Source organism: Sander lucioperca, chromosome 6 (genome assembly GCF_008315115.2).
Source record: "Sander lucioperca isolate FBNREF2018 chromosome 6, SLUC_FBN_1.2, whole genome shotgun sequence".
In the NCBI taxonomy this organism is placed as follows: Eukaryota; Metazoa; Chordata; class Actinopteri; order Perciformes; family Percidae; genus Sander; species Sander lucioperca.
The window spans coordinates 38555523-38570726 of record NC_050178.1 but is presented as its reverse complement, the minus strand read 5'-3'; the positions used below and the strand labels follow the sequence as shown (position 1 = coordinate 38570726).

General features: G+C 39.0%; 1 long non-coding RNA gene across 1 annotated transcript; it reads right to left on the bottom strand.

Annotated features, from left to right (window-relative positions):
- Positions 1–11529: 11529 nt before the first annotated feature.
- On the bottom strand, positions 11530–12228 carry LOC116065352. Its single transcript, XR_004108706.2, has 2 exons — positions 11994–12228; positions 11530–11640 (listed from the first exon to the last, which is right to left on the bottom strand). It is a non-coding gene; the product is annotated as an uncharacterized LOC116065352 (long non-coding RNA).
- Between the last annotated feature and the right edge of the window lie 2976 nt (positions 12229–15204).

The window sequence follows — 15204 nt, the reverse complement described above, 5'->3', positions numbered from 1 at the left end:
AAGTGAATAAAAACCTGTGCGTAATGACGTCACATGCTGTTTTGCGATCAAATTGGTATATCGAATTGATTTTAGACATTTTAAGGTGTTTCCATTCATTTTCGCACTGAATCGCACAACATTCAAGCTAACTTTTGCGAACAAAGTTTTGCTAGACAAACTAGATCATGCCATCTACCAACAAATGATAAATATTGCACAAGTTGTAATAGTGCTTATGTGCCAGCTGATAGCGACATATCAAGCTATAATAAGAAAACAACGACGCTATCAACACATTGCTATGATGATGCAGATGCACGTAAATGCCCGACGACAACGGAGACGGACTGTGGTGTGGGAACGACAGCGCTCCAAACTGTTCTGGGAGATCGTGGTTCAGAGACACTTCACGGAAACCCTTTCGTTGAAGCATTTTCGGATGACCAACACAACATTTGACCTGTTGTGTAATTTTTTTGGCCCGTCCTTTTTCCCAGATGTCGCAAGCTATCGCCCTCCGGTTCCAACCGAGAAGCGTATCGCCATTGCGCTCTACAAACTGGCTACATGCGCAGAGTACAGAGTAGTAGGCGAAACGTTTGGAGTCAACAAAACCACCGTGCACCCGTGTGTTTACGCCGTGTGCAAATGCCATACGAACGAGGATGATGCGAAGGTATATATATCTACCTGGAGTGGATGAGGCGCATGATATCTTGCTGCGTAACTCCAGAGCGCACCTTGTGCCACAGGTGTATGGCCCAATAGACGGGACTCACGTCCCCATTAGACCCCCTGCTGAAGGCTACAGGGATTTAGTCAATAGAAAGGGCTGGCCATCAATCGTACTACAGGCTGTGGTAGACGATCGTTGTGTCATAAGGAACATTTGTGTCGGCACTCCCGGTAGTGTGTCTCCTTGTTCGTCCACTTACATCTGTCTTTGTTGACACCCGCCATGTGTGCAAACAGAGCGGAAATACTCGGCGGAAATGAACTAAAACTTCTTCTTCTTTGTTTTGTGGCGGGTTGCAACCATAAAATGACCTAAAACTTAATCGCAATTCATTATTTATTCAGCAAATAAAGTTTCCATCAGCGTTTATCGCATAAGCCGTATATCGATCAAGATAAAATCCGATGAGACCGAACGTATTTCATTTGAGTCGATATTCATGAAATTCAATCGAATTTTACTGTTTCCATAAGGCATTTTTCATTCGATATCACTTAATTCGGATAAAAACGTGTGGATGGAAACATAGCTTATGTGTGGTGTAGCCAGACCTTACTCCACAGTGCTGTGGAGATAGGTCTGGCAATGCGAGTCTATGTTACATATTACAACAATTACAACATTTAAATGTAAAAAACTAACCACATGTTGAATTATAGTCACAGAACTGCTGTTGAAACAACAGCATATTTAGAGTAGAGTTTAAACATCTAGATGCACAGATGTTTTTCAAAGCCTTGCTAAAGGCATGGCTCTAGGGATGGCAATGTTGGTCGTTGAGTCAGTCGGTCAACCACTTTGGTCCAGACTGAATTTGTTGGATGGACTACCTTTAAATTGTGTAAAGACATCATGGTCCACTGAGGATTAATCCTTCTGACTGTGACCTCTTGCGCCATCTGCGGGTCAAAAACTATCCTGTGAAGTATCTCAACAACTACTGGATGGGTTCACACATTGGCCATATACAGACATTCATGGTGAACCCCTGGCTTTTATTCTGCAAATGTGGTTTTGAATGAAATACACAGAGCTGCTTGCATGGCTGTGGACTCTTAAGGCTGTTTTATGGTTCTGCGGAGGCTCCACGCAGAGCTTTCGCCGTAAGTAGCCTGATGTTTATACTTGTGCGCTGGTGTGTGCATCGAGCCGGTATGTGTGTGTGTGTGTGTGTGTGTGTGTGTGTGTGTGTGTGTGTGTGTGTGTGGGGAGTGTGTGGTAGAGCGAAGGAGAAGTGAGAGAGTGACGGTGATTAGCTTCAGAGCGAGTACCGACTCTAGAGTCATAGTGAGAGAAACAAAGTGTCTCCCCTGTGTTTTCTGACCACTGTGGGAAATCTGTAGCAGGAAAAGTTAACCCTCTCCTTGATTTCATGTTGTTTATGGAGAAGGAGAACCAGTAAATGAGTCAGAGGAAATGCAAAGCTACCAAGCCACTGCCGAGCGATGTGCGTCGCTGCGACGTGTAGTTACATTTTTCGAGAAGTGCACGTCAGGCTACGGCATAGGGTCCGACGTAGACGTAGAGGGGTCTGCGGGGGTACGCCGTCGATTCGACGCAGAAGCATAAAACAGCCTATAGTTTCACTTCTAAATTTCCACCTCTTCTCACTTTACCTGCTCTCTTTGTCCACTACCGTTCTTCAAACAGGGAAATATTTTGTTCACTATGGAAACAAGGTTGCAGCCTTCTGAACCAAATGCCCCGTACTCCACTCACTTTGCATATAATTTACCCTTTTCCTCTCGTCTTTAGTGCTCCAGGGCTTCTGATCTTTTATAACAAAATAGATGGAGGATGACGTGGGTGATTTTGTTTGGTATTGTTTGGAAAGTGACACACACCAGGGTTTGACAGAGAGGCACAGCAGGGACTGGATCAGGCCTGTTTGCCCTATAAAGAGATATCGGCGTTTTGACCATAGGGGTCCGTGCCCGTCATTAATGACCTTTTCAAACACACAGACTGAATACGTTGTATTGCGGCTGCACTGTCAAACCTCTTGCTAGCCTAGGACTGCTTTGTTCTCTGAGGTGTTAGGGCTGCATAAATCAAAGATTTAAAGATTCTGATATCTTGCCTTTTAATACCGACACAGAAACGACAGAACTAAGCATGAATAGGAAAAGAGCTGCTGTGCTGTTTGTGACATTTAACATGAGTAAATTGCCAGCAGCCATAAATAAACATAAATATAAATATATAAACATTTTTTTTCTTAATTAGCTTGATAGGAGATGAATCATTATTTATTAGCAGCTTCATTCAACCTACAAGTTTATAGTATTCAATAAATTACTTAATAGTATGTTGTAAACATTTATAGGCTTTCTATGAGGCCGGCTAGAGGATGAGTATAGTTGCTATTTGGATCAACATTAATCTTCCGAACTGTATTCTTATTAAACTGCATTCAAATCAAATTGATTCATTGAATTAATTTGGGCAGTTATGACACAATTTAACAATTTCAGTATTATTTAAGAGTTTGACATAGCTACTCTTCATAGGAAATTCAAAAAGAAATCTGTAGAACTATCACCTCCACAACAACGTCTTTAAAGTTTGGAGCTTGCACGTGAATTGAATTTTGGAGCTGAACACTGTAAGTGATTATGTGCCATGAATGATTATAGGTTAATACGAACAGAAAGTGACAGTAATAAAGCACAGCAGGATGAACAGACAGACTGACTGGCAGGGAGAGCGAGACACTTCCTCCCTCTGAAGCATTACTTCCCAAATTTCCATTTCAATCAGCGGCAGCCTCCTGGGAGGCCCCCGGCCCCAGAGCCTGCATGGGTGGGCGGAGTCAAGCCCCCTCATTGCCAACAGTGGTTAGCATCAAGCAGCACAGCCTGGCGTCTCTGCGTTGTGCTCCTTCTGCTGTGAGAAACTATTCAGAGTTTGTATGCAGCACAATCTCCATCCTCCCCATCCTCCATCTCCCAATCTCGCTATCTCTCCCCTGCCCCTCTCCCGTTGCAAACACCTCACTATCTTTAAGCACAATGTGATAACACCAAAACTTTCCTAGTACTTCGTACTGCACATAGAAGTTGAAAGTCTTGCTAGACTTTCCCGTAGTCATCACTATACTAAGTGGAAAATAATTGAATGCTTCAAACTATAAGGACTACTCAGTAGATTCTAGTCTGCCCCTGAGGCGTGTTTCCTCCTAGCTCAGTCATGGGTCATTTGATGTGGTCATTACACATTAATGTCTTCTGGCCTTGGAAGTGGAGATCTTATTTAGGGGTGTAATCTAGCCATATAATATGGGTTAAAAGGTGACTGCAGCTCCCTTAACAATAAGGCTGTCTCCTCTATGTATGTGACACGCGTTGTATGCCCGGCCATGCTGAGGAGTCGAAGCTGTACTCTCTGTCTGTAAGTGGGATTCACTGATGCTCACTGACATAAATAGGTCCCATATATTTGGTAACACATCGCCTGAATATATTTGGATGCATTGCAATAAAACCTCCATTTGCTCTCTTTTCCCTTTATTCTCTGTGTTTTATATAAGACAGTCAGAACAAAAAAACTTTTATCTCTGTGCAAATTAATTGTTGTGTTACAACTTCTTAATATTCCCCATTGTTCACCCAGGAACCGTCACACATCATATCCACTTTAATATAAATGTGCTTAAGGAGAATGTGGATAAAGTGATCAGGAACAAATTAGGATAGAGTAAATGGTCCTCTCTCTCTCCCTGTGTGCTGTCAATACTGTAAGTAAGATGAAAGGGCTGTTTAGGTAAAATACAATAAAGATATGTCTGCGTCCAGACCCACTGACTTAGGATCGATGGCCGCCAGGCATGTTTTCCAGTAACTAACATACGTGAATAACATTAGAAGATGGATCTGTAATTAGCCACGAAGATTTTTCTCCCATGATTTGAGAACAGCCATGCATGAGGAGAACTTTATCTTGCTTTGTTGTGCTCCTTACGTTTAAGGCTGGGGATTAAGGGCATCAAATGTCAAAAAGATGATTCTTTACATTGACACACCCATTACATTGAATTATGTTTGTTTGATATAGGAGCCTGTGCACTGATATGTACAGCTCAGCTCCATAAAAAAGTCTAAAACAGACTAAATACAAGCTCATGCACACAATCAACAAGATACTGTAGTTATTGCCCCTGGCTAAATCAGTTATTCTGTTGTTTTTTTAACATGGTTACTTTTGCAAACTTTGGATTTTACTTATTTATGTATATCCTGTCATGTCTACTATGATGACATACTTTGCCACTTTGTCTTTAAATTCAAATCTTTAAACCACATTATACTGTTAAGCATTAACTAGGGTTAAGATAAAAAAAAAAAAATTTAAAACACAATGCAACAAACAAGCTTTCACACTTTCACCCTACTCCGGTCCACAGTTGAAGAATGCTGTGGCAAAACAATTTTGCCTCAGGAGTGAAATCAATATCAGAGATGAGTGAAGAGAGAAGAGACACATGGCTGAAAGAATACACGCTTACAAACCTATTGCATTTGATGTACTGTATGATACAAAAAAGTGTGTTTTTACAAATCTTAATTGTGTTATAGAATGGTCTGTTATACGTTTTTTATTTTTTTGCAATTGGTAATGATGATGATGTGTAAAAATCTACCCCACTGTGTAGTTATTTTAATTTGTTAAAAATCTTAGTTGGGTCCATTAATAACACTTTGAATGTTTGTATTAATTAACATGACACAATGAATTAACTAATGAACAGATGTGGCACAGATTAATGTCTTTATGCAAACTAAGTATTAAACAATGCATTTGAAAAGTGTTTAAAAAATAGCTTAACACCAGTTTTTTGTTTTTTTTTTGCCCTCCCGGGTTAAAAGTGTGTTTTGTCTCTGACCAAGGGTTGTGGTCAGAAGTGTGCTCTGTTGCACATGTAACCACAAACAACAGCGATGTCACGGTGTAGCGACCACACATTTGAGTACACATCAACATCACTGCAGCGAGGTTAAACCACAAAAACAAGATTTTTATACCTCAGCACAGATAAAGTCATTTCAGCAAATACCCCAAAATGATCAAGTGACAAAGCCCTCTAGCGGCGGTAACACTTGTCCTTTAAGAAGGCTGGGATGGATAGGGAGACAGCTGTTCATTTCTTATTTCCTACCACTAATCAACATGGGGTTCTTAAAACCACGACCACGATTGTTCTGCAACCTTAACCACATAGTTATGATTGTAAGCAAGGTCCAATGACCTTAACTACATGTAGGTTTTGATTTTACCCAAACCAAGATGTTATATTAACAGATTTTCAAATTTCTTTTTCAACAGTGATATCTAATGGTTTTGAAAGGTGCAATTACAAAAGACCAACTAGCATGTTAAGTTAGAAAAGACCCACAGACAGTGGTGGAATGTACATTTAAGTACATTTACTCAAGTACTGTACTTAAGTATAAACAATTGAGGTACTTGTACTTTACTTGTCTTTTCTATTCATGCCACTTTCTACTTCTACTCCACTACATTTCAGAAAGAAATAGTGTACTTTTTACTACATTAACCTGACAGATTTAGTTACTTTGCAAATCAAGATTTTTGCACACAAAACACATGCAGTTTATAAAATACGATGTTTTATTATAAATTAAACTTAAACTAAACTAAATTAAATTAAACTACCTAACAATATACAGGCCTACAAGTAGACCCGAAATAAGACTTAATTAAACTATACAATAAATTATTAAATAAAACACTTTTCACACACACATAATTTCCAGTTTCTAAAATGTGAGGATTTTTCTGCATTGAGTAATTGAGTAGTAAAATGTGGTGCTTATCTGCCATTTACTCACATGCAGCTGAATTAAAGGCTTTAAACACAGATGCTTAACAGACATCTTCACATCCATTTAAGTGAGTAACCACTAGATTTTTACAATACATCCATGACGAAAAATAAAAACAAAAGCCATACTAAAAAATACGTTGTTTTATTTATGTTTTTATCCTACAACAGCTTCAGTCTATTAGCGTCAGTCTTCACTCCAACAGCATGTTGGTAGATATAAAGCAGTGAAATGGAATGACTTGATGTTGGTGTGAATATCTGGTATCAAAGCTAAATATGTGTCTGTCTGTTGTTGTCAAGTCTAGCTCATTGTGCTGGTGTGCATATCTTTCTTTGCATATTCCTGGGCACATTCTGTTCCCGTTCATGTGGATTCTCCATTGTGTTGCTGTATTTCTGTGTGCACATTCTGTGTGCAAATATGCTTACACGACACAATTCCTTTATTTATTCCCCTTTCTGCTGGCATAAAAATTATGTCTTCTTAAAGCACATGGCTTTTAAACAAGCCTGGCAAATCGTTGATGTGTAAATGTGCATTCCAGACTGTGTAAATAGAATGCTATCAGCTTCTCAGCATCTGTCTGTCAGAGATTTGACTTGTCACCAATGTTCTTCTCCTTCATCTGTGCGTGCTTCTCTCTTATGTAGGTTTTCTTTCTGCCTTGACAAGAAAGCAAACTGGCAAGTGTGGCCTGAGGCAGAGCAAGTGAGCCTTTGTTTAAAAGGTTATACATTTGTGCTCATGCTGATAGAAAACGTAAAAGCCCAGTGGCTTAGCAACTTTTAAAATAGTTTCATAGGACAAAGTGATCACATAGGCACCTGAATATGACAAAGAAAGCAGTAAAATTAAAGGCTAGAGATGTTTCGGTCTTGTCACTATATATATATATATACAGTATACTGAACACACACATGCATCCATAACCATGCATGCCCACATACATTCATACGCACATTAACAAAAGCATGCCGACGCTGTCAGGCAGAAACCTTGTATCTCCATGTTTCATCATTTAAATTTTTTTGATAAATTAATACTATTGGTCACCCACCTCTGTCTGTGGGTTTTACAAATATTTAAACAATGACGAGGCGACTGACATTGTCGAAGGTAAATAGCTTAATAAAATGTTTTCAAATTAGCTGAAACCACCTGAATTATCCTGAAAAGCAACGGTTTTGGACACAAGGTTTTCGTCCGACAGCAACGTTACATACTGTACATTTATGTGCAATGGCAGGTAAACTGGCATTTGACATTTAACATAAATACCTTGTTTTAACATCCAATGATTCAAAACATAACCTTAAAGTGTCTCTCCCCCTGTGTCAAGGGTAGATGTAGATGAGTAGTCGTGAGCAGTTGTAAACACTCAGGATGAGTCGGAGATGAAGTTGACAAGATGGGATTTTTATTGTTTACCCCAATTAAGGCCAAATGAGGCAAATCGTGAAATAAAAATTAACAAAACAATTAAAGAAAACAGAAAAATATATACTTTCAAGGAAATAATAAATTGACTTGGGAGTCAAAACAATAAGATAATATAAATATTCAACTGTTCACTAATTAGACCTTAACTCAAGTCATCACTCTGAGGATATGCAACAGACTTATGTCCTACTCCCTCAGGTGTTCCAACAGCTCTCCCTGAGCAAATACTACTGCCACTCTATATAGCCTGAAGCCCCACCCCTCAAATTGGAACATACCAACACAATACAATGCAGGGGTGTCTCAGGTGAAGAGACAGAAACGGCTACATACAGCCAAAATTAATATATCTACGAAGCTAGACATTTATAGCATATCATTTATATGATTCACATTCAAATTAGACAAAGCCCCAAGACATCTTGATGGCTACAAAATGTAATACTTAAAATGCCGGTTAACTTCCTGTTACCCCGGAAGTCATAGACCCATTTAAACCCGAGGATTGCGGCAAACTTTCCTTTAGAACAAAGAGAGCACATGCTGGTAAGACCAATCCTGTTACCCTCTGTTAGCTTTTAAACTCAACAAACGACACTAGTTAACAAAGGAACAAGTGTTGTGTGATTATTGTAACTGAACATGTTTATGAAATAAACTGTAGGGTTTTAAACAATAGAAAATTATGTATTGATGGATGTTGCTATAGCATTTAAATCACTGCAGTATTAGATGTTAAATGTTAAATGTGTACACAAGAAAGCTACAGGATAACTGAGGAATTTGATAAATGACTAGGTTTACAGATTATTTGACAACAGTGTGTGGTAATTAACAGAACATATGAACACGCTAAATAAACCTATACAGGCAACATTTACATTCAGTCTCTGAGAGAAAAATAGGTAGCGCATCGCTAGCGTGACGGCAGCCATGCGCCCCGTCACACCCTGCATGTTTGAAAGGTGGCTGTAAAAAGTTTTTACTCCTCTTGCTTGGATTCGTGACAGTTGCAAACAATTGCAATGTTTTCTCAGTGGGGAAAAAAAGTATTGGAATGGCCAAAGAAACCTCATTACAATGCACTTCCACTCTCCATCTGTGAATTCAATATGTGCCAAACAAAAAAAGCTACAACAGTCAGTTCTTCTGACAGTGAAAGAGTGTGAGATTGCTCTAAAATTCACAAACATACACACAGTCCTGCTTATCAGCTCAGCATTTTGGATGGACAGAAGACTGGTGGATTATGTGAAAGAGGTAATATGAGAATTTTAAGTGGATGTTTTGACTTTTTGTGCATTGAAAGCGTGTCACTATTCACTGTAACTGACATGACCTCAAGCTAACTTCTGTTTTCTATGAAGGTGCAAATTAAAAACGTTCTAGAGACACCTTTCAAGTTGAGTGTCTCAAAAGATTGATTTTAGGTGTAATGTCACTTAAACAATTACAATTACCATGAGTTACAACCTGTAATGTAATGAGACCTACTGTATGCTTTCCATGGCTTCAGCGTTCATATATTCACACAGCTATGAGAATGACTTCAGCAGTTACTCAGAATTTTTTATCCAATAAAATGTTTAAAGAAACAAACATTATATTATCTATGTCTTGTCCCATCAGGCAGTCAGGCCTAGTTTTCAATATTTTAAATATGAAACATAGAAATTTTCACTTTTAATCTTGAGGACACTGTTTTTTGATGTTACACACACACACACACACACACACACACACACACACACACATACACCAGCCCTGTCTCCTAAAAGTTGCATTTCCATACAACTAGACTGCATTCTCAGTTATGTTTCGAGAGTTTCCCTGGGTTTTTAGAGTGCTTAGGTGCAAATGATCATTTACACTGTGGGGCGGCTGTGGCTCAGTGGTAGAGCGGTCACCTGCCTTGCAGTCCCATGTCGAAGTGTCCTTGGGCAAGACACTGAAACCCAAGTTGCCCCCGATGCTGCGCCACAGCGTATAAATGTGTGTGAATGGTTCCTGTACTATGTTAAAGCGCTTTGAGTAGTCGTTGAGTAGTCTAGTAGACTAGAAAAGCGCTATATAAGAACAGTCCATTTACGCTAATTTGCATATTAGTGACACCATTGCGCAATTTGCATAAAGCTTAGTGGTTGTCAGTTGCAGAAAAGGAGAGATTACTAAAGCAAAACTTGGAGGAGCAGCTTGTCACTAAAATGAGAAGAGATGGCCTACCATAAAGGTCCAACTTACTGTAATTTAGTGAGTCTGTGCTGAAGTTGGCGCTAGCAAATTTAGCCGACAAAAGGTTACTGTCAGCTGGGTACCAGTCACAGTGAGATGCCGGTCCTTTCAGTGGCTTGTGCAGTTGAGTTTAGCCGACAAAAGGTGGCCGACAAAAGGTGGTCGAACAGTTAAGTTTAGGCACCATAACGACTAGTTAAGATTAGAAAAAAGATAATGGTTTGGATTAAAACACCGGCGCTGAAGTAGTACACTCGGGACACTACAAGTTTCCTGGATGAAAGTCCTGTGTTTGTTGGACCCATCCATCCACCCCGACCATCTCCCTGTGTGGACTATGAATGCCAACCAAACCAAACCAAAAGTCAACACTGACTTATTTTAACTCACGTAGGTAAAATAACTTAGGTAACGTACTTAACCTAACTCACTTAAGTCAGGTACTTAACTCACGTCACGTACGTACTTAACTTTCGTTATACAGTTTTTTTCGATTGCTAAACGACGGCACAACTGAAGCCACGTGCAAAACTCAAACTACAGTCTGCACTACCAACAGTCACCTGAGCTAAACATTTCACCTGCAAAACTCATTCCAAGCAACACAACTCTTAACACATGTCTCAAAACAGGCTCAGTGCAGCCAAACACTCAGAACAATCCTCACTGAGATAACACGCACTGTCACTCAGAACACACTGAGAGTAAAAACACTAGCTTCAAACACCAATACAGAAATTACAAACTTTTAATCTTTACAGTTTGAGTGACTTCACACTACTCAATAGTTTCTTTAAAGAAAAGATATAGATTCTATAAAATACCAATTTTATGTAAGGTCAACAAGAAGGAATGAAAATCAGCAATTTGCTTCAATATGGTATTTTGTCTCTAGTAATTTATGGAATTACTGGAAAAAAAACTGAAGGTACGTACAGTTTTTCTCAATTGCTAAAACACAATTTTTGAAAATTGCTCCATTTTCTGAAAACATTAAACACAAAACCTCATCTTCAAGCACTATTTACAAAACCTCTGACTCCTCTTGAAAAATGAAACTGTTGCCTCAAAACAGTTTTACCTGTGTTCAAAATCAAACACTGCTCTCAAATCATAAACAAAGTGATCAACATGATATACACTATCAAGCAGCATAACATATAGTTATTAGGGAGAAGTACATTTTTAATCTCAAAACAAATTTCATATTTTTCCGTCATTGTTCAATGTTCTAACATAGTAGCTCAAAATTTATCAGAAATTACTACTCTGCTTTGCTCTTTGCAATTTTTGTTGTTCTTCCTCCTCCTTGTACCCCTATTTTTACAGTACTGTACCCTGCATCTCACAAACTTGTCCTTTGTCTCTGTGATACTTTAATTCTTGTTCTTTGTTGATATGAACCTGCAACCAGTCAAAATCTATTGAGCAGTCAGTACTGTTGGAAAGCACACTGTTCAGGGCCATACAATGTGTTCATTGTACAGTATACAGCTTACAATGCACTGTACTACAGTATACAATACTAAAAGGGACACAAATCAAAGGAGTAAACATGTGATCACTGTGCTTCTTTTTGTCTTTGGGCTGGGTCAGGCCAGAGCACTTCATCGACATCATAAGCAATATTGTCCCTCCATAAGTCCCCCCCATAAGCCTCTTGTGTGCCGTATCCAGCCCTGACACCTCACATACGCACTTGTCCTCGTCCTCTCACATTGTTTCTTCTATCCATTCTCAGACTTTCTCCTTCCCACCTTCAACAACCTGTTTGCCCTCTGAACTGGCTTATATTGGTTGTGTAACATCATTTGAAACAAGTGAAATCAATTTTGAGTGGTTGTGTTCAATCAATGACATGTGTTCTCTATTTGTATTTGAATGTTGTCACTTGTGCTTACCAGTATGGATGACATGTGCATTAGAGTGCAGAATGTGTTTTGAGAATGTGTTTAGAGTTTTGCTGACAAGTCTAAGTGAGATCTGCAAATTGTGTTTTACCATGTGAAATGGTTTAAGGTATTGACAACAGACTGCACAATTAGCTAAATGAGTTCATGCAACTGAGAACTTTGTTCAGCCAATGGGATTTAGTGTTTTCATCATCTCTAAATACAAATGAATGTGGAGTTTCCATTGCTTTCACTTCCATTACTTTCTGAAAAACAGTAAGAACGCAGTTTTACTATAGTAACGATATAGTGTTTTTCACTTCTTTTTTTGTATAGCTGTGTATATAACCTCAGACATCTTACCTGGACATATTGGTATCTTTGCTCTTTTACCTGTTTCTCTCAGACGGTACAGTGTATAATTGTTTCATTCTTATTTGGTGTTTGTATACAAAAAAAAGACTTTCTGAGCTTTTTCTGTATAAATACCATATATGTTCACTAACTAGTCTAAAACAAGACACCTGCTTAGGCTTTCAGCTAAAATTGCAATCAGCAGTGTTTGATAAGCGCCAGACTGAAATCTATTCTGTTTTGAATGTGTGGTTAACAGTTTTGACAGCAGTGTGTTAGCATTTGAACAAAGTGCTGTAAATCCAGTGTTGTGCAGGTTGTGGTTAAAGCCATGGGATAAGTGTGTAGAGTTTTGAAAACTGTGTTCAAGCAATGAAAAACGATCTAGAGTTTGGTTCACATGAACTGCTGCTGTGCAGAGTTTTGCACGTTGCTCCACTTGTGCCCACTGTCGTTTAGCAATCAAATAAAACTGTAACTTAACTTACATTAACGTAACAAATGTACGTATTTTAAAACTATAGTGTCGAACATTTACATATAAATAAACGTCCATTCCTTTTACTGTAAGCACTTGCTAAACAAGTTCAAATAATGCTGATTAAGCCTATCACCGCCAGGGAAAGCTCTCTGTATTTCTCAGTATACTGGAGTTGTGATGTCTGGTTTCTGTGGCGACATTCCCGCGCTGGCTTAGTTGTACTCAGAAGGTAGTTTATTAACTCCACAACAACGTTGTTACATGAGCAGTACACAGAGTAACATCATCCTAACTTGCTCACTCACTTACAGCTCTTCACAACGCTTTTCTCCCATCCAGGAATGCTGTGTGGACTAGCCAGACCCTCCTTCGCAGCGCTGTGGAGGAAGGTCTGGCAATCCGAGACTACCCAATACCTTGACAGGCAGGAAGGCGGGAGAGACCATTGCGATGCGGCGTTATTATGAATACCACTGCTTTTCTTAAGCACGTAGACAGTGTTTGTGTAATTACTCTCACTGCCAGAAGGGGGGGAGACAAAAGTTCGGCACTCCAGCTTAAACCCAAACCATGATATTTCCCTACACCTTACTGGTTTTGTTGTTGAAACCTAACTAAGTAGTTGTCGTGTTGTTTCAATTTACAACGTTAACCACATGCTCAAAATGATTGATTGTAATTGAAAATGCGCTTTAGTTGTATGGGAACATGTTTTTTCAGGAGACAGGGTTGCACACATACACACACATACACACTCTCATACACTGTTGACATTTAAAAGAACATGAGATAAAAGGAAATTGTTGTGCAGTTCAATTCAGAATTTCTTGATATTCTTTGGCATCTTTCTGTACAACCCTCAAGCGGCAGAACTACAGCACACTGGGTAAAGCTTTGTACAACCTCAATATATTTCCTCTTTTTGTTAAGGTTCTCTGAACACCTCAAATAATATCTATACAGAAAAGTGAGTGAATGCGCCTTTAGTTCCCTCAGGGCCTGGAGTGTATGATGTGTTTGTGTGTATAGTGCCTTAAGTAAAGATTAAAAACATATATGCTGTGTTCTTGTATATTTCCTATTGTAAAACACAGCCTGGGGGGGAAAAACCCAATAGGAGCAGAACCCCTATTGGGTGATCTGAAAACCATCTAAAAGGTCACAGCCAGCCAAACATCTCTCCCTCCAGAGTGGCCACTGTGTGCTGAAGTCACTACCACCACTGTTTACTTCATAACCCAAAACATTTGTTCATTTCATTTGTGGCTTTTAGAGGAACTAAATATCCCAGAGATGTTTAGGCCTTTTCAGTGTCTGATCTTACCACGAGTTCATTAAAAATACATGATCAGCATTCCAGCTTTGACTGTTGGATAACTGCTTTTCTATCCCCCATCTCGCTACCATCTGATGGAATTAAAAAGTTGTTATTAACATGACTAATTCCACCCTTAAGGGGATTTAAATGCCCACAGTAAGATGGCAGCTTGTCAGGACACACTTATCAGTGGCCACTGTATGTATGTGTACAGTAATTTATTTCCAGCATTGTGATGTCATGTGAAATGTACCATGAACTCAAATCAGGGCATTAAAAAAATGCAATTTGGTTAATGCCATGCATATAAATAGTTAGTATAGATCTTCTGTGTGTTGGGTTCTAAGGATGAATCCACAGAAATAATCCAAGCTGATTTAAACAGTGAAGTTAATTTTTTAAATTTAATTCATAGAGGACATTTAAATTCGCAAAAAACGCATGTTGATCAACGTGCTTCACAGGGCGGTTCAACTTGATAATTAAAATGAGAAAAGTAGAGAAAAAGCTTTAAAGTGGCCATATTATGCTCATTTTCATGTTCATAATTGTAATTTGAGATTGTATCAGAATAGGTTTACATGGTTTAATTTTCAAAAAACACCATATTTTTGTTGTACTGCACATTGCTGTAGCTCCTCTTTTCACCCTGTGTCAGGTCTCTGTTTTAGCTACAGAGTGAGACCTCGCAACTTCTGTAACGTCTTTGTTGGCAATCTCACATGCGCAGTAGCTAGGTAAGGATTACATGAGCTAGCTAGGTGTTTCTGCAACTTCGGCCTGTACAAGGCAGGATTAGCTGGGGACTTCTTCTAAATGAGGGCGCACTTCCAACTTTGTGTGGAATACCTGCAGAACAGGGACATGTAAGTAGTTCTATACAATTTATTTTGTAGATTAGGGTGAATTCGTGTGTGTTGTAG